Genomic DNA, 19,016 nt, shown 5'->3' with positions numbered 1-19,016 from the left:
CCACCACCAGTACTCTTGAGAGACTGAAGCAAAGTAGTGTTCAGATCAGAGCTTGACAATTCCCATGAAGAGGAGGTGACTTTTCTCTATTATGGATGTTTCTCCATAATTACAAAGTAGCACAGCCACACATTTAGCAGAGGAAAATGCTCATTTTAAACTAAGAGAGGGGGGCCGTAGAGGACACACTACTTTTTTCAGTAGATCCCAAACACGCCCAGCTGAAATTATTAGAACAGGTAACTGACCTGTGACCTTTCTAAACAGGAATGTCTGTTCGACAAAATATGGTTAAAACACTATAAAGAAGAAAGCAGCTTATAATTTGAAAGAAGGGATTTAAAAAGATAAAAGTCATTCAGGCAAGACAAAAGACACCTATCCTTGCCATCAGGAAACAACTCTTACCCTTAAGCCCTGCCCCTACAACTGGCACCGGCTTAAGAAAATCATTCTGTCCCATGTGCTCTGTAGTACTCGGGCTGCTCAAACTGTACAAAGTCATTGAGCAGAGCGAGGGAGGAGAGTGTATAAAAGCCATTTGGAAATACTCACACTCACCTCCAGCAGAGAGAAGGCAGTGAAAGCCTGCACTACCATTTTCTCAGTCACAGTGAGCCACCGACTACCCATTCAAAACACACAGGCACTCATCACAAGTTGGGTGCTAAAGAGTTTTTACGTGGTAAACACCATTACCCCATAATGAGTTATTTACCGCCTATTTTGAGTTTTCAACTTGAAATTGAGACTTAACATGAAAAATCTGTTTTTAACCCACCAAATTCAGATAGGTTTGCCTTTTTACTGGGCCTTCCCCACTCATAAATTTCAACGATTTTTATCTACCTGAATCTATCAAGGGAAATCCGTGATGGTGAGATACTTAGCATAGAACTTGTAATTCCGACTCCTGTGCAAACTCTTCACCACATGCAATAGAAACAGTAGACAGACTCCAGAGCAGTAGCCAGGAATCGACTCCTTCCCACAGACTAGGTTTCTCTAAGACATGACTTACTTTAAGCCACTGTACTATAGTGGTGCCAAGATGATAAGCCCCTTACATACACAGACACACACACAGACAGACACAGGCACACATAAAGTCCCAAATTTGCAAGGGGCCAGATTCACAAACTGCATTTTGTAGTACATAAAGTAGTTATATTTGTGCAATTCATTTTGGTAGCAAATGTGGGACGGACAAGGGAAAGTAGCTGGAAAATGGGGAATACATACTATTACTTAGTTTAAATTTAAGGGAGTTTAGGAGGGACATGAAATACAAAACATGCACCTAAAATAGAGTAAGACAAATACAATGCACAAAATATACTTCTAAAGTTACTTTAGCCCTAAAAGTGAGAATACTTCAGTAGCTATAACTCAAACCAGCTTTGGAGTAAACATCTATGAAAACAGGAGTTCTGAGTGGAACACTCAGGTTTAAGATGAAATTATGCACAAACAATGAAAAATCAGGTTTAACATCAACTATAAAGATTACTGGAACACCTGATGGTCTTGCATAAGTAATTGTGTTTAAATTAATAAAGTTTATCAGTATCTTAAAATGTGCTCCGTGCTGTAGTGATCACAAAGTGAGTGACAGTAAAATAGTGCAGTAGTGTGTGTATCACAGAATCCAACGGAATAGAACAGTATTTGTTCTGAGTTAATTAAAGTGTCCCGAAAAAAGATCACCATCACCAAACATTTAAATAAATCAAACGAATTTCGTTGCGCACTGCATCCCCAAATACAATGCAGTGCGCGCAACGAAATTCGTTTGATTTATTTAAATGTTTACTTACCTGCAAACCTCCATTATCCATACATTACTAACCCCCATCCTGCCCCTCCCCCTCCCCAAATCACCGCCCCGGCAGGTACTCCCCTACCGACCGCTGCTGCCTGGTTCCAGGTGATTTTGAGCTGCCCGTGTTCTATATAGCCAGCCTTGGAGTAAGTGAGGCACTACACATGCCCAACCATGGATACTGCATCACATGCTCATTGAAAATAATAGAGGGAGGGAATTATAATACTATAACATTTTATTTTATTATTATATTTTAAAATAATTTCCATTTACAGTACACATTAAAATATTTGTTTTTATTTTATAACAAAAATAGAAACTTTGTGAAATGTCACTGTACTTTCCTTCAACGATATCTCCATCTCCATGATGGAGGTCTTTGCTAGTTGGTAGATATATCTGCCAACGAGGCAGAACATAAATGCAGTTGTAAACTTATTCACAGGCCTAAATACTGTAGAGAGGCTCCACCCCCTCATTGGAGGGGGTGAAAGCATGTAAGTCTACATTGAGTTGTAAATCTCCACTGGTGAGTACAAAAAGGAGGATAGGTAACCTAGATGTAGTAGCAAATATACACCTGAGTAACACATGAGTAAATATACATGTGTATATTTACCTTTGCAAATCGTGCCGAATATGTTTAACAGCTACAAGTGGATTGTTAGACGGCTGTTCTTTGCGTTTGAGCAGAAAGCTTATTTGTCAACATTGGCGGAAAATCAGCAATAAAGTTAACTGTGAACACAGCACAACTTCAGTGTCTCAGGAAAGTATAACCTTCCTGAACGGGATCAGCTTCTGACGCATTCAAACTTTACTCCCTCACCTCCCTTTACCCCTGAGCCCTCATATCGCCCTCACCTTTCTTTACAACTACACAACCCTGTAACCTCATTTCACCCTCACCTCCCTTTACCTCTACCCACCCCTGACCACTCAAGTCACCTTCACTTCTATTTACCCCTACCCACTCCACCTACTCCTACCCACCCCAAGCCCTCAAGTCACCCTCATCTCCCTTTACCTCTACCATCATGAACCTTGAAGTCACTCTTAATAATAAATACTAATAAAGAAATGTATAAAGCGCATGGTTACGCCATCTCGGCGTGTGCCCCCGTGCTGAGTGAGAGAGAGGTAACAGTTCACCGCGACTGAGGACCACTTCGTGCTAACCGGAGAACAGATATGTTTTAAGCATCTTTCTAAATTTAACTTCAGAGCTTTCCAACCTGAGTTTTGGAGGGAGCTTATCTCCCTTTACCTCTACCCATCCCTATGCCATAACCTTTTTTTTTTTTTAAATAGCACAAAAAGTATGTTATGTAAAAGAAATAAGTACCTGCTTGGTGAAGTACTGCATGGTAAATGTGCAAATACCTATATGTGTGGTACTTATCTGCGTGGTAAAGATGTGATAAAGGTCATGCATGGTAAAGGCTGTTTTCTGACAGGCAGGACACAAATATTTTTGGGCCGGTCAGTTGTTTTATGACCTTCAGTATGTTTGGTGGGCAACTTTACCTCTTTGATGATTTGCCCTCTTCCCCTAGACAATAGACTCTATCTCTCACCTGAGACAACACATGCTCTGTCGCTTGCGAGGCATTGTGTTTACTTGGGGGGCTCAGAGCCTACCCATTGGTTACCATTGGTTGGCTTCTTCTCCACTTTTATTTTCTTGCTTCTCTGGTCATCAAATGCCAGCTTCACTTCCTCTCCATATGTTTGACCCTATCCTATAACATTGGCCAAGTATTGCTTCCATTGCTCAGTGTCCTTCAACTACTTGCAGCTTTCAGAGTTACCCTTTTTCTTGCACCACCTCCCTCCCTCTGTTCATTGTTCTTTGTCCTACCTCCGCCCTCCTCCTGTGTTATTGCTTATCCAGTCTGCCCCTCTCCTTTTGTTGCTCGCCAGGTCCACTCCTCACCCCCTCCCTCTTTGTTGCTTACTCCGTCCTACCTATTCAGAAAATATGGCCCAAAAGTCACACCAATGGGTGTCAAAATGCTGCAGAGAATTATCCCATAAAAAAAACAAATCACTGCCCCTCACAGTCAGCGTGGCCACTTCATAGGAAGGTGGCACAGGTGATGTCATTGGTGGTTACGTGACATGTATTGTGGCATAAATTGAGCAGCGGTGGACATAGACAAAATGGAAGGAGCTAAATGCTAAGGATTTGCATATAGGCCATTTGGAAACAAATACATTAATGGATGTGTAGGGATGGATTTTATAAAAGCTATTGAAAGACAAAATAAATACCAGCAGTGGAACATTTCTTTTAATGGCACCATGTCTAAGCTCTGTCTGTATGACTTCAGTTAATGAGGATGTTTGTGACGGCACTTTCCATGCAGACCAGAGGCTACAAAATATAGGTCCAGAATGCTGGATATATGAGATATGACCATAACAACCATTGGCTATATAAAGCACCAAGGAGTACCAGATACATGAGATGATCTAGATACCCATTGACTATGTAAAGCATCCAGAAGTGCCTGATATATGAGGGATGATCAGTATAACCACTGACTATGTAAATTATCCACGATTCTGGATATCGGCAGTCTGGAGATAAAAACATTGCACAATCCATCTCTGTTTATGCACCCAGGATCTGAAGCAGCTTCCCTATTGACATCAGATCAGCGCCAATCTACTTGAATTCAGACATAATCTGTAGACACATCTCTTCAAGGAGCCCCATCCCTAACCCCAAAGTCTAACCTTGACCCTCCCCAATGATTATCTCTTTCCACAGCTATTCCACCTTTTGAGCGCTCTGTTGCCCTTGAGCTAGGTTTGTGTTTTACCAATACCAACAAATATAAAAATGTTAAAATATCTCTTTACTTCACTATGGGATGTGTATAGTGCATGGTGTTAAGCTCTTCTATAAAAGTGTATCAATTTGATTATGACACATTTCAGGATACTTTTTTTTTCATTTACACTCAACATAGAAGGCAAACTCAACACTCACAATGCGGACATCAGATCTTTTTTAATTGATTGATGTTAGGCTAAGATCTCAGTTTAATGACTAAGGACAGAGAACAGGGTAATTCAGAAGGTTGGTCCAGCTACCAAGAACCTACAGCTACCTTTAGTAGGATCTCTGTTTGTAACAATCCAAAGTACAAGGATTTACTCAAGGTTGATAGTCTGTTTTTCATTTGATTATTTGTTTTGCATTCTCCGGTGTTAAAAAATTCTTATTTTAGATGTAATAGTGTATTTATTATTAAGCACAGCTGCCAATTTCTACAGTGATTTCGGTACTGGTTGTATTCATTATTTGCTGTTCACTGTTATGAGGCAAGCCGGTGGTGCCTCCATCATCTTTAAACATGATGAGTATCCATTACTACCCTGTCAGGACTGGAAATAGTCTTTGTAGCGTCCATTATTTGCTGTTCAATACTATTAAAGCAAAATGGGAAACATTAACTTTCATTAATCTTTTCAGCCAAAAACTACTCAGTAAGTTTTGAAAATCTTTGTAGCGCTTATTATGTTATATCAAGTTATTAAAATCAAAGGGGGTGAGGCACCGTCTTTCTTTTATCCATGCAGTGAATTACTGCTCATTCAATATTTTAAATCCCCTCATGCACATGTGATGCTTGCTGGTAAACACTAGAGAACAATGTCCCTACTTTGTCAGGCTGAAAGTGCAAGTATGTTCTTTAGGTCAGTTTTGGTTCAATACAAAGTTTGAAACAAAGGGTTACGCCAGGAAGCAAATCTCTATTCTGATGAATGGGAACAACTATGAAACAAGTGCCAGAGGACTTCCAGAATTAACTAAAGTGTTTCATCTCTAAAATAATTGAAATATGAGTAAACCGAACCACAAAATAACAGCATAACTGCATTGTTAGAAAATTGAACTGCATCCATCATAAAGCGTTAGGGGAGGAATGGTGCAACGAGTGAGAGTGTGAACCCTACCTACAAAATGTTACAAAAGTGCTCTTTGTGTTTAGGAGAGAAGGCAATCTGTTGTCTGAGCTGGTGGGGCACAGCCCACTTTGTAAGGTATTTCTCCACTGTAATATTTACACAGCAGACAGCCATGCCTGGAACTACTGCACTCCGCGGGCTACTACTATTTTGCTCCAGGGTGGACCCTACAGAGCTTTCATCCTGGCTAACAGTAGCCAGTTTGTTCCTATTGTTGGTCGCTCTGTCAATCCTGGGGATCCCCTGAATAACATTACAACGGCTACATTTCACCTGTGGATGGGTCTGGGCTATCCCTTGTCACTCCTGGATGGTGTTATACCACTTACCAGCTGTTGCTGGAGCATTTGCTGTGACTGCCTTTATTCAGTACATGGCTACAAACAAATTTGATACTTCAAGTCAACACTCTTCCAGCCATCCCCGCCCCCACAGTGTAGCATGATACCCATTGGCTAATGTGCTTCGGCGTCTAGTCAAGGCTATAAAGTGCAATTTTAGCCTTAGAGCCCTACGTAGCGGGCTCTACTAACCATGAAAGGCCGGCTCCAGCGTTAAATGCCTGATCCGAAAGTGAGAGTCTTTAACAAGGGAGCAGGCCTTTAATGGCCTGTAGAGCCCACTATGGACTGCTCTAAGGCTATTGGAACATTATGCCCCTAGAGGGCAGAATGTTCTAATTTGTAATAACAAAGGGCTCTCCAGGCTTCTACCAGCCATTAGAAGCCCAGAACACTCCATTGGCTTCAATAGAGCGCTCAACATTCCAGTGTTCTAATACCCAGTATTTCATAGTCCTGAATGGAAGGAATATTCTTCTATGATGAATGCCAACAATCACAAAACGTGTTTCAAGAGATTTCCAGCATGATTTGATTCTAGATAATTCAAATATGAGTAAAAGGAACAGATAAATAACTGATTTGTGAGTAGAGTTGACTACACCTACCATAGTGCATTGTGGGAGGACTAGTGCTAGCAGTGCGAATGTGAAATATACCTATGAGATGTTAATAAGGGCTCCCTCTGTGTAGAACAATGACTGAGTTGGGGAGATACACCACATGTCGTGTGATGCTTCAGTGTCATACATATGCAGCAAGGAAGCCGCTGACTGTAAGGAAGACTTATCTGGTGAACGACAAAAATCATGGCACACATGTCTCGGGAATTTCAGTATTGACTCAGCATGTATTTGGCTTCTAAAATAATTGGTATGTGTGCACCCTGAACAGAAAAATAACTGAGTTATGATGAAAGTGAACCGTATAAATCCTAATGAAATGTGGCTTGACTGCTGCAACACATGACAGTGCATGCTCCACATTCATGTGGCAAAATCTGCTGTGGTCTATTTTCTGATAGTTCACCAAGAAGTGAACATTGTCCTCTATTGAAGAAATGTGTGTATTGGTCCAGGTCTCATTCTACACAAAGCTTAACACTTTACTCTTGGACATTCGCATTGGTTGTCATATTTAGGAGTAAGAAATCTTACTCAGGACGACCCATGGGCATCAGACGTTACTGGCCTCCAAATGAGTCAATGCAGGTCTTTCACTTCTGGTTCACAGGATCCTTTGTACCTTTGAAATCACAGAGAAGCTTCATTGCAGATGGAGACTGAGCTTGAAGTGGAAGGAGACTTGTATATTTGTGATGCTGCATAGGATGCAGAAGATCACTAGTCCTTGTGTCAGATACGTATCATATCACAGTACCACAAGTATTCAAAGTGTCTTTGCCTATATATTGGTGTGGGGCACCATACTGCTGGATCCAGCCAATGTCATCTAACACCTGCCAGCATCAGTTCGCAGCTGCCATGACTTCTCAGTTTTGCGACAAATACTCAACAATTTCTTCATCAACTCCATCTGGATGCCAGTGCTACCCATGAAGACACTTGGCTCGGGGTTGTGGTTCTCCATGAAAAAAACTCCAAGGCCACCACCTAAATCTTGACAATAAGCAGCCATCATATGGACTGAGCATCCTCAGTGAGTTGGGGGGGAGGGTTGAGAGGTTATGTTGAACTGGATTATATGTGAGGGGAAAGTCCTGGAGACGTCAGACATTTAAATGGATTGAAATAAAAGCAACACTGTGTAATTTTGAGAAACCTGGTCCACAAGGTCACCTGTGGAACAGCCACTGGTTCAAAGTAGCAGTGGGGCGAGTTGATTCCATGGCAATGTTCCTCCTCTGACCCCCAACATTCCTTTCAGGGTTGGCAGAATGTTTATTGTTTTCCACAGTGAAGGTCATCAGAATTCATTTCCCTGATCATTAACTACACTCACCTACAGTATCATAATTGATTCCCTAATATATATAAAAATATGATCTTCATATGAAGAGGCTAAAACCTATTGTCAACACTTTAAAAATGTGATTTTCAGTTTCATAGGAATGCAGACTGGACCACCCCTGGAGTTTTTACTGCCCTAGGCGAATTGGCTCAAATACCCCTCCTCACAACCTCTCCTTTCTGGCAATCGCACACACACCCATGCCCAATACACATATGCAATGCCATTTAGACCTACTGAAAATCACATGCTTCTCTTAAAGAAGTAACTGAGCTTGTAGCTCACTGAAAGTGAAAATATATATTCAAACATTCAAATCATATGTAGCATTGCTTGTGTGCTTTTGAAACAGGCATACCATTATTTGCATAAAACTATTTTGGCCAACTGGTAAACCGCAGGCAAGCTCTCTATACACATTTGATAGGCCTATGCAGGTTATACTCGCAGTGCTGACAACACAACCATTAAAGTCTGACATGATCAATGGTAAAATACTACTATGGGGAGACCTTGAAACAGGCCAAACCTCCCTCTGTTAGTTTTATCCTGCTTCTGGTCTGCAAGGCCAATGACATTATGTTCCTTGCTTTCCATGTGCCCCTCCCCCAATCTTGGAATGTATGGACAATAGCCTTGTTCATACGTATTTGTTTCTGCAACAAGTATATAGCGGTGAGATAACTTCAAACTACCTGTTCCTGGCTCCACTGAATCTTTGATCTTAATTATGTTCTGGATTATGTGGTTGTAGTAGTTTTGGTATGTTTTTGCTATGTTCTTATCATATCTTTCCACCCAATAACCTTTTAAAAAAATACAGAAGCACATTTTATTTACTGAGTTGAAAGCTGACATTGAGAGGCATTTGTGCTGTTCAAGTCTGCAACTTGGTTCAATACAAGACACTCTCTGACAAACAGCTTCCTTGGAAGAAAGGATTTTGCCACCCCCATTTAGCCTTCCATTCCAGGCAAATAAATGAGGTTCTTAATTACTACCAATGTGCACCAGATTTTCGTCACAAAACAAAAGTGACCCAAACCTCACAAAATGTTTATTTAAGATTTACTGTCCAGTGCTGCATTACTTTGCGTCAAGGGTGTTGGTGTTCCATATGGTTTTGACACAAAGCCCTATCAATCAAAAATGGTAGAGAAGCCTTAGCACTGAAAAATCAAAGGCAGGCATTAAAAAGGAGAACTTTTTTATGTCTCCAAAAGTTTCTGACTCTGTATGTTTGCTGCACTGGACAGTACATATTCAAGGAGGTAAAGCTTTTAAAGTTTGTTTAAGCATAGTATTCTGCACCAGAAGCGTACCATTCTAGAACAAAACCTATACTAGGCATCACTCAAACACCTTTTAGTATGGTGCAAAGGTGTGTGCATGATGCTAGGAAACCTGATTGGATGCCAGAACTAGGAAAGAGAGCTGATACTATATATGGGGCAATCCTGCTCTCTCTCTCTTCCACACAGTGCAGCGCAGCAGCTCTTGTTGCTGCGCTGCGTTGCGTAGTAACTTTGTAAATCTGCCCTTGTGTGAGCTAAATTGTAGGGATTACCCCGAATGCATACAATTGATTTGCCCTGTGAAATTCCACCACAAGCAGTAACTGATCACCCAACGTGAGGATTCATTTCAAAACTAAGGCAAGCTGAAATAAGATATTAGCACATTTTCTTTTTTATTTTTTATTGGTATTTACAGATTACAGAATACGATTTGAACATTCAACATGTATCTGGTTTCGCGGGCGTTCTCGTTTGGGCAAGAATCTTGTAGCGGTGGCAGTGATCAATTGTTCGGATGTAGGCGGGTTGTAGGTTTTTAGGTTTCCGTCTGCCTGCCCTTCAGCTCGCGCACATATAGCAAATAACATTGAACAACAAGGGTAATTGCACTTGATTGCGTGTCTGGTTGATACATATAAGATAACATAAAACAAATATATGCCTGGCGGTTATTTTCGGTGACAGACCTCCGGCCTCTAGTGGTTTGTTTTCTGATGATGTATCGTTTATCCGTTGTCTATGGGGGTTTGTATGGGATTAGGAATTTGTCTAGTATTGACCACATCTCTCTGTTGGGGTTTCTCCAAGGGGTGTGTCTTAGTGCCGTGGTATCTGCCCCTCTGAGATACGTCACCCAGTTCAGACATTCCCTTGAATGTGACTTTGGTGGTGTCTTTCCATTTGGCTAGCACTGTTTTAACTGCTGTCTTCAGGAGGAAGTCTAGGAGGTATCTGTCCTGTGGCTATGTCTCTCTGTGATGTGCGCTGTGGTGATGGTGGCAAATTCCTATTTTAGAGTGCACCCCAGGCTTTGCTTTGTTAACTAAGTCGAACACTTTCTTCCAGAATTTGCTGACCTTGCTGCAGTGGTAGATGAGGTGTGCGAGGTCTCCCTTCTCTACGCTAGAGTTCCAGCAGAGATCGCTGTCTACCAGGCCTAATGATGCTAGATGTGCGGGTGTCCAGTATGCCTGGTGTAGTAGCCAGAATTTCATCTGTGCCAGTATTGGGGATATCATACTTTTTGATGGGGCCGCCCAGAACGTTTGAAGGTCTTGGTTGGTGAGTCATTAGCTGAGATTCCAAGAAATTGGTGTTCTTGGCATTGAGTTTGGAGGAGACGGGGCGGAGTAGTTTGTATAAGTGCGAGACCTGGTGCCCTGTCTTATGTTTTCCATATACTGAAAAATTGAGGGTTTATGTTTGGTTATTTTTGATTTCATTAAGGCTGTTCTAATTGCTAGAAAGTTGTATAGTTCTATGTCTGGGAGGTCGTATTGTGTTTTCAGACTGTTGAAGGTGAGCGGCAGCCCTTCATTCTCCAGCTGAGCTAGATAAGAGAACCCTCTCTTCCTCCATGAGTCTATGTATAGGGGTTTTCCTTTTTATTTAATCTTGGGATTTGCCCAGAGTGTTCCCCAGTATGAGTTTTTGATGCTGTGCTCGAGCTTCTTGTCTACCTTGAGCAGTGCGTGCCTAGTGATCTTAAGTATTGGGTTGTTCTTTTGCATTTGCTTGTTGGCGGTGAGGAGAGATAGAGGGTCTGTGTTGTTCAGAATGGCCTTCTCTACTGAAAGCCATGTTGGAGTGTACTGCTGGTTCGGTAATATGCAGTGCATGCCTTGTCTGGCTATGAAGGCTGTCTGGAATGTTCTCAGGTCTGCTACATTTATTCCTCCTAGTTTTTTCTCTAGTCTCAGTTTTTGGAGACTTATTCTCGGTTTTTTGTCTCGCCATATGAATTTGTTTAGCATTTGGTCTATCTTTCTGTGGAATTCGTTTGTGAACGCCAGTGGGAGCATTCCTGCTAAGTAGTTCACTATGGGAGTGATCATAATTTTTACAGTGTTCTCCCCCACCAGGTAATGTATTTGGGCGACCAGGTATCCAGTAGCCCTTTGATCTTTTCAAGAGTGATTCTCTCATTCTGTTCTAGGGTGGATCTTAGATTTTTCCCAAACTGGATCCCTAAATATTTGACGTACTTTGGTTGCCAGGCAAGCCCTGAGTGTCCCATGACCTCTCTGGTTGTGTGTATGTTGAGGGGCATGCATTCTGATTTGTCCCTGTTAAGTTTGTATCCTGAGAGTCTGGCATACGTCTCAATGGTGTCAATGAGTGCTTGTATGGAGTGCTCGGGGTCCTCCGAAATTATGAGTAGGTCGTCCGCATAGGCTGCGAGTTTTGCTGTAGTATTGTTGATGGTTATCCCCGCTATATTTCTATTTGTAAGGATGTCCTTGATCAGGGGTTCGAGCGCTAGTAAGAACAGCATCGGAGATAGTGGGCAGCCTTGCCTCGTTCCCCTCTGGAGGCAGAATTGGCTTGATGTTGCTCCATTAATGGCCTTAGGGCTTTTGTACAGTGCCATGACTTTTTTCGTGAAACTTTGCCCCAGGTTGTATGCTTGCATGCTCTTTTCTAGGAATTGCCAGGATACCCTGTCGAAGGCCTTTTCTGCGTCCAGCGTGATTGCCACTGTCACGTTGCCTGTTCTCGAGGAGTGCTCTATGACCTGACAGAGGAGTCTCGTGTTGTTGTGGGACATGCGTGATTTCAGGTAGCCAACTTGTGAGTTACCAATCAGTTGTGGGAGCACTTTGTTTAGTCTTGTCACCAGAATTTTGGCGTATATCTTACAATCTAGGTTTATCAGTGATATCGGGCGGTAGTTTTTAGGACATTGTTGGTCCAATACTCAGTTCACTGTTTGCACCATTCCATCTAAATGAAAACGATCACTCTTCTCAATTTTAAAGTTAAACCGACCAAAGAAATAATCACTCTGTGCAGCTGAGTTTCTGCTATGGTGACCATGGGTTGCCTACTTGATGAAAGTCTACACCACTGCTGTCGACTGGTTGATCATGACAATCATCACGGTTTTTTATGGCAAGCTTTCTTCTTTGGGCTCCTAAAATATAATGAATTAAACTTATACTAAAAAGTGTAACATTTGATTCAACCAACCTAGCTTAACCTCCCAGGCTTGTGTATTTATGTCCTTGTACGTATTATGGGAAAGATAGTTAATTTACAGCTTAGATTTTATTTTGAGAGTCGTTTACTACAGGCTGACTGAGCAATCCTAGCTTGTGAATATTACAGGAGAGTCGTCTGCCACCTACTGAGTTCCAAATCTGAACCTCTCTCTGCCACTGTATCTGGATCAAAGCAAGAATTGGAGCCCTCTATAATGAATCTAGAATGGTGTGTTCGGGTTACACGGCAACCCTTGCCACTGGTACTCCTGCCCATCTAACAATGGGCGATGGACTGGTCAGTAAAGTCTCTAGCTGGATAAAATGTAGCATTTTTATGAAAGGTAGGGAAGAATCGCTGTTGTTTTAAGGAGCATGAATGGTTAAATGGGCGCCTGGTGTAAAAATCTCCCACCACAAATCAGCCCCTTCTTGTATATACTAAGCAGTTAGGAAGGACAGGAACCCACAGTTGATGCACTGCAAGACCCAGAATAAAACTTACTATTCTAAAAATAACCTCTAAAAATCATACTTTAAAAGCAAAATATGACTTTTTAATAGCGTCTGTCTTTGCCAAGGCTAAAGCGTGGCCATGCACTGTGTATTTTGTAAAGGTAAGGCAAGCTTTTTTCTCGCAGAGCTCTGCCAAGTAGTTGCATGGCGTTGAGTAAGATATTTCCTTTAAGAAGAGCACCTGGACCCACCTGAGGACATTTATGTTTCAGAGGTGCTCCCAGGTGGGCTGGCCCATTTTAATTTGCAAACACAATGAATGTTTTATATTCAAAAAGTAATGTTGTTGCCACAATACGTGCCAAAATGTGTTACATAGCTGCTTTTCTTGCCTGGAGGTTGAGAGCATGGCTTTGATACAGACTGGAAGACACTTTCGCATCAGTGTCAATTCGCCTCGCCTTCAATAGAGATAGATAAATGCCAATGTGTGTAATAACCAAAGGCTGTTAGAGGTACAAGTCACCTGTGCTAAGAAAAGAGCTGTATTGTAAAAGAAAACTCCCAATGTCTGGGAAACTGGTTATGAGATAGGGAGGCAGTGACATTGCATGGACTGCAGTACACTTTTGGGGCTAGTCCAACCGGCCTCATTATCTTGAAATCTTCCCACATCTGGGAAGTAAGAGAGAGACATGCATAAATATGTGCCTCATTCTGCTTGCCACACTTCTGCATGCATACAAATGTGCCTCTCTCTGCTTGCGAAAGGGCCTGCAAGCCTGTGTCTGTTCAGGACTGCTTTAATGGAGTGCCCTGCCCACACTGAGCCAGCCTCTACCAGGAGAGTGCAGTCTGAAGGATTATCAGCCAGAATGTCAGTGCTCTATCAGATGGTCTGCAAGACCTTCAAAATGTGTTCTTTTGGACCTGTCTGATGCTACCTTGCTTCGCCCACAAGACCTCTATCACGGCTGATCTGTATCTCAATACGACTACGAATATAGTGCTCTTCAAGCTGAACAGAACCAGAGCTGCGAACATTTAACAGGGTGTACAAGACAGAGCAAGTCAGCAAGTTGCAGTACACCAAATGCATATTGGGATAGGTCTTGGAGCTTGTTTACATAGCATATCTGACAGCGATGGTTACCATTAGGTGATGGAGGTGAGGCTTCGTCTTAAAAGCGTGTTAGTGAGGTCTAGTACATCGTGTCAGAGGTCCACCAAGGGTTAGGAGGAAGAAGGGAAGCAAAGTGTCACTCAGCGAGCCCTTTTCAACAGAGCTGCAAGCCACCTCATAGGCGCTATGGTACTAAATTATCATCTTTCACTATGTTTTTAAACTGGAAAAGCGTGTTGTCCCACCCTATAGGTCTCATGAGGTCTCTCAACTCTTCCCTTCGTAGGACCTAGTTCTCAGCCACCACCCATTTTAACTTGGTCTGCCGCCAAGTTGCTCCTGAAGGAGGTATCTTCATCCACCAATTCAGTGTGATAGTTCACTTAGCTGGCAGCAGGGCCGGGCTTATAAAACGGGCAGCCAATTTGTTCTTTTGGGTAAGTTTGAAGAGGCACAGAGCACAAGCCTCCCAGCTTTTGAGGTGGGACAGCCATTGAAAGAGGTGAGTGTGCAAGGGGTTTTGAGCCAGTAGTTTGTAGGGTGACCAGCTGTAAATTCAGGACGGTGAGTGTAAACATTCAGGGCAATTGGTCAAAACTCAGGCAAGAAGGTCCAAATTCAGGTAAAAATTTGGGACAAAATGGAGGTTTTACAGAAACATCAGAGGCGGTCGCGCAATAGTATATAAATAGATGACTAACATTAATACAAGTGAAAATAAGTTTATATTATTTTGAGGCAATCATGCTTTTCACGGTGTTTTGGTATGCGCACAGCTTGGAGCAGCTATGCAGGTCTTTTTGTGATATTTCATTTGTTCATAATCTATTTATATGGTAACTGCACTGATTGTCCAGTCTGATATGTTGGTTACAATTCTTGGTCCTGAGCAGGCATGTTTGGTGAGAGAACTGGTCAGGAAGTTGTGCTCAGATGGACTTTGTTACTAACATCTCATATCAGAGTGCCATTATGAGATGTAAAGCAACTTGCATTGATTGTAGCTAATTGGGACCTGCAGTGCTGGACTAGAGTCCAGTACTCGGGTGGCTGGCTTTATGTGTCAGATCGCTTCAGGTAATCCATGTCTGTTCAGCTGGTGATGACCGGTTTAGGGGCTAGTACAGTACTAAGTTATTAACCAGCCTGCATGAGCTATATTTGGCTGCAGACTGCTGAATGGTATGGTATTATCGTGGGCTCGATCGGTTAAGTAGAAGATAACATTATTTTATAATGCCCTGGCTAGCCATATATCAGCCCTCCTTATTTTACCTGTATATGGAAAATAGTATTCTGATTGGCCTGTTTCATTTCTGTGAGCTGTAAACTGCAGATTCCCATTGAGGCACAGACTAGAAACTGTATACGTTGTTGAGGCATTATTGTAGGACAGAAGGAGCCACTGTCTTTTAAATACAGAACATTTTCAATTGAAATGGCAGCAAAATGTCAAAATGCAGTTCTACTGATAAAACTATATAGCACACTAACAATAATACAATAATGTGTAGAAATGTGGTTTTAGCAAATATGTATAATTTGATCATCACCAAGTACAATGTCTTGATTGTTTTGATCCTATTAAAACTATGTTTCCAGCACACTTCTGAATTACAAACTAGTGGTCCAATTGTGGTTTCCTAACTGCTGATATGTTTTGAAACATTTGCACAGTTCATTTACATGTATTTAAAAACTGTTGTGTGTTACAAAAAACCAGACAGCTTACAGCCTTAATTTTCCCACACCCTTTACCACCACAACAAGACTGTCAACTAGTCCACTTTACTATTCTGTCTTTGACTGCAAAGATAGAGAATTTTGTGATCACCAAACCACATGTTAAAGAAATATGCAGAAATCTGCCAAACGATACAGCCTGACATTTTTGCCCTCTATTCTTGAACAAATAGCATGCGTGACAAGCTGAAAACAAAATGTAAAGGCCTCTTTATTTCCCATTCACCCTCTCAACTCAAATCCATGATAAGGCTGGGATGTATTTGCTTTCATCAATGACACAATGAATATTCATGCACCACTGAAAGCTGGACGTCCTCAGATGGGGTAGACAGTTAACTCCTTACACAATAATTACTATTTGAAAAGTAATGACACACCCATGAGTATCCTCCTATTCCATTATGTCCCACCTCACCACCATGTATTGCAATACCCAGATTGTATTTTATTCTTGTCATGCCAGCCAGAGTCTACATATCCTATAAAATGTTAATTCACATGCTTCTTTATCAGGCTCTCCAAAACACTGATGTGCTTTAAGACCTCCCTTCAATATCTATTTTTTTTAATTAACCCTACTATTGTACTCCAAGCTACCCAGAGGCGGTCCTAATACAATTCATTTATCCTCAACTGCCCATCTCTAAGCCAATGTCGGCCAATAAAAGAATTCTGCCTCTGCAAGTGCACCCCATGTTAGGGCAAATATGCACCAAACAGCCTCTCCAAGCTGTACTACAGTACAGTTTTTAAAAAAATGCTATATGTTGGGCTAGCTCAAAATGTATTGTGGCATAACTTGACCAAGACTTGGCACTTATGGAACATCAGGCAGCCATCTACCCCTAAAAGAGGTCTGGGTAACAGCAGGGTATGCATATGAAAGCAGCCATATCAAACTGTCAACCATCATACAGCAGCCTGGTCACATTTCACCTTCAGACAATTCACTAAGTAAGCCTTCGGACAGAAGCCAAGTCACCCCAGGAAAAATCATAAAGTAGCCTGGACAGACAGAGAATCATCATATACAAGCCTTCTCAAACCTTAAGTCATCATTCAGCAGCTTTAACACACAGTGTATCATTTCATAGCAGCCTTGACACACACAGTGAACCATGAGACAGCATGCTAGACACAGTAAACCTCTGGAATCACTCTGCTCACTCAACCAACCATATGAGAGTAGACAAGCAATGCTATTGACCAAAGGATCATTAGGAAACACCAGGCAAAATAAAGCTGGTGGCATGAGGAGCCATTAAAAGCAACATGAACACCCAGTGGACATATTGAGGGAGAGCTTGTTATCATGCAGTTCAGGGAAAGTAGATCCAGCCAGAGCCTGCTTCATGTTTAACCTTGTAAAAACATATACACTTTTGTATCCTTTGCTGAAAACACCAACATCACCTAATCTCTACTCCACATAAACTGCTGAGGCAGTGGTTGGGCATTTCTTAAAGTAAAATGGTTTGCAGAGTTTGCGGGAGCCTCGCAAACAAAAGTACTCCGATCCCTGGTTCCTCCCCAAGCTAGCAGTCATATTTGAAAAAAACTGAGCCTGGAACAGCAAAATAAAGATCAAGTCACACATTTTTAAGGCTACCAGTACTAACTTAACTTGAACCTTCAGTTTAATATTCTCAGCCGTTTGTTTGCTCAGGGGACACGAACATACTATTGCAGCGCGTGTAAAGATTAAACAAACGCGAGTAGATTAAGGCCTATTTGTTAAGGTGAGGAGGGGCCTGGGAGTGGGAGGCTGCACATATAATGGGGGGAAAAGCAAGGAGGAGGCACCAAAAAAAATGGGGGAAAGAGCAAGAGAAAGCAGTGAAAACGAGAGAATAGCACTTCGATTCAACTTACCCTTGAGAAGTTGATTGCAGGAAGTGCTTCTGCACGACCTAAAGTAACCAAAGGGTTGGTGGGCCAAAAGTGTTTCTAGTTAGCTCCAAATCACCCCTTCAATGCTCTGCTAGTTTTAAAAAAAGATTGATACAATGTGACCAGCATGGCATTGATGCACCTAGCAGGTATGAAAGAGAGTGAAACCCAGTGTGCCCTGTTGTCGTCCCTCTTGCTATACCTCCACCATCCTCAACAATCAGTGTTTCTTGGAAGCACTTTATGGTACAGTTGTTTTCAGTTATCAAGATGAGTCGTCTCAAGAATGAGACAGGTAAGCCTGGTCTTGTTAGCTTAAAGAAGCTCTTCTAGGAAACACTGGCACCAACCCTGGTTATCATGGCTTTGTGCAGAAAAAAAAGTAACACAATACAGTCCTTAGCACTGCCGTGCATTACCGTCTGTCAGGTAGGCTTTACATGGGCGGTGCAAGGGAGTTCCTGTGCATCCACCCATGTATTTTCATGTAAGCCCATATTTACAAGGTCTCTTTTTGCCAAATCTGCAGGACGGCAAAACAATAATTATGAGAACAAATCTGCAGCCGCAGAAGTGCATAACCCCAGTTGCCCTGATTGTTTGTGAAGAGTGCTTGGTCTGGAGATATACAAACTCAGGGTTTAAAACACAACATAGCGGTTGTCCTTACTAATACATATTTGTTATTATCCAAAGGTACCCATTGAACTATAAACAATTCTTTCAGCTGCATGTTACACTTTGTGCATTGAAATAGTTATATTATACCTCTGCCCTACTTTATGGGATTATTCAAAGCACAGATATCTTTCCGAGAGATACATTAAACGCAAGGGTTAAATTGACATTTTTATGAGGGCCTCACTATTGCAGGCAGGTAAAGAAGTCAGAAGTCTTTGCAATTGGTACCCTCAGATATTTCAAAATGCAAAGCACCCAGGTCCCCAAAGCATGGCTCCTGTTTGAGTGCCACTGGCCCCTCAACAAAAGCAGAATGTCTTGCCCTGGGTCGCAGCAGGAACAGACACACCACATGCTGTAACTGCAGCATGGCCCATTGCCATTCTGTAGGAGAGAATCAGCCACAGACAGAAGGACAGTGGGGCTAATTGACAGTCTGCGAGGTAGAGGGAGGAGCTGTTGAAGCCTCTTCACTTCAAAGAAATGCAAGCTGGCCCTCAACAG

At 42.0% G+C, this 19,016-nt stretch overlaps 1 protein-coding gene across 7 annotated transcripts in view; it reads left to right on the top strand.

The window, feature by feature from the left end:
• Positions 1-19,016, top strand: part of KCNE2 (potassium voltage-gated channel subfamily E regulatory subunit 2) — a 178,866-nt gene that overhangs the window by 42,742 nt on the left and 117,108 nt on the right. The window contains exon 1 of one of the 7 annotated variants that reach the window (XM_078656925.1): positions 14,567-14,697. The exons of 5 other annotated variants lie outside the window; for them this stretch is intronic. The gene's annotated coding sequence lies outside the window, so the exon portion shown is untranslated. Of the gene's footprint in view, positions 1-14,566; positions 14,698-19,016 lie in introns of those variants that run through there. One more of the 7 variants, XM_078656920.1, reaches the window with a different exon arrangement.

Source organism: Lissotriton helveticus, chromosome 8, assembly GCF_964261635.1.
Source record: "Lissotriton helveticus chromosome 8, aLisHel1.1, whole genome shotgun sequence".
Classification (NCBI taxonomy): domain Eukaryota; kingdom Metazoa; phylum Chordata; class Amphibia; order Caudata; family Salamandridae; genus Lissotriton; species Lissotriton helveticus.
The sequence above is the reverse complement of the archived record's forward strand: the minus strand, read 5'-3'. Positions and strand labels throughout refer to the sequence as shown.